Genomic DNA, 2,070 nt, shown 5'->3' on the forward strand with positions numbered 1-2,070 from the left:
CCTACCATGCACCAGCCTCTGGTAAAATTGAACGATACAATGTGTTGTTAAAAACTATGCTGAAAGTAATGGGAGGCGGTACATTTAAGCACTGGGAGAAGCATTTGGCAGAAGCCACCTGGTTAGTCAATACCAGAGGATCTATCAATCGTGATGGTCCTACCCAATCCGGCTCCCTACATACCGTAGAGGGAGATAAAATCCCTGTTGTACCTGTAAAGAACATGTTGGGAAAGGCAGTTTGGGTTCTTCCAGCTTCTGGAAAGGGCAACACTCTCCGTGATACTGTTTTTGCCCAGGGACCTGGGTCCACTTGGTGGGTAATGCAAAAAAACGGGGATGTTCAGTGTGTACCACAAGGAAACTTGATGCTGGGGGAGTGCAGTCGATAATTCTATGTATATGTATATAGACGTGTGTGTAATGCATTTTAATCATTTTTTGTTTATTCATATATATGTATATAAATTAAGCATGATGTAATGATGTAGAATAAGGGGTAGAATGTCATGGTTTATGTTTTTTTTGTTTTTGGTTCTCAGTATTCCACATCAAAACATCATGTAGTGTACTGGGTGGTAAAGTGTTAATGCTCCAATTCCAGGCACCTATCCCTATACATTACAGAAGTCATGGGATCTGGCCCTTCTGGGTGGGGCTGTCTCTTACTGCCTGGCAATGGGTGCTGGAGGGTGCTTTCCTCGCTGTTCCAAGCTTTTCAGGTTTGAATCGGTCTCGGGAACTCTCTCTCTCCTATTTTATTTGATTTATTAGTCTCAATTTCAATCAGATTGTATTATATTGTGTAATCTTGCATTTCGATATCATAGTTAGTAAAATAAGTTTTCCTCCATAGATTGTTGCCGCTGTTTTTTGTTTTTCCTCCCTTCCTTCCCATTTTGTGGGCTGGGGAGGGGAGGGCAGGAGCCTACCGCCCCCTGTCACAGGCGTAAATTGATCTAGTTAACTCCATGACATTACCTAAAATATTTGTATTGGCATGGTAAATGAATGGGAGCAGTCAGCCCATGCTAAGAATTAATATACTCACTGACCTAATAATCTCTGCTGTTCAGTGGTTGTCCATTGTGAGGTAGTGTTAGCTTTCATTGCTCCTCCACAATCACAGTCATGCTTCATAAAATTGAAACCTGGGTCATGGGCAGATGATCCTTATGAAAATGAGCCATTGTTCACAGCCTCATAAACATTCAGGTTTGCAGCTTTAAAGGCCGTTAGCTGACCTTGTCAGACTTTCAGTACATATTGACACAAGTGACTTCCCATGAATACTCTTCAAGTATGACATTACACAGGCATGGCATTTTCACCTGTTTGGGCTTTTTGTTTGTTTGTTTGTTTGTTTTGTTTTGTTTTGTTTCTGTGCAGGGAACATCAGTTACTTTCATATCTCTCTGACAGAATTGGAGAATTGGCACTACCTGGAGAACAACATAATTAGGAACAGCCTCCTACCTCCACTAGTGAAAGAGGGTCACAGATCATCTCAGGCTTGAAGTGTCTAGGTTCTCCGCAGCAGTGCAGATATCCAACTTTCTTTTCATTGTTCTTCTCATACATTCCTCTATCAGCTGCAAGTAGCACTTCAGCAAGTTCATTCTATGTTATAGAAGCTATACATAAGCATAGTATTAGACACAATTAGTTCCAACTGTGTACAAATTAAAGGAGGCTGTGGGGACCTTAAACATTACTCACCATTAAAATACATATTATTAAAATAAAGCTATTTACTACAACAAAAAATGAACAAATAAAATTCCTATTAAATATCTTCAGAAAATGAAGGAAATCAACAACAGAAACAACAGAAACAAAATTTGTATTTATGTATGTACGGTTAAACAAGAAAAAAGTCTGAAATTTTTGACAGGACTTGAGAAATTTTTGTTATTTTTCTACATGACAAATGTTTGCAAACAAAAATGAAAAAAACGCTTTCTGAAAGGGAAAGGCTAGCTTCTCAACATTCATTCGATGTTAACCACATCACAAGCATTACAGGGAAAAGAAAAAAAAGAAAGAAAAAAACAAGAAAAAAAGTCAGAA

The sequence above is a fragment of the Meleagris gallopavo genome, chromosome 2 (assembly GCF_000146605.3).
Source record: "Meleagris gallopavo isolate NT-WF06-2002-E0010 breed Aviagen turkey brand Nicholas breeding stock chromosome 2, Turkey_5.1, whole genome shotgun sequence".
NCBI lineage: Eukaryota > Metazoa > Chordata > Aves > Galliformes > Phasianidae > Meleagris > Meleagris gallopavo.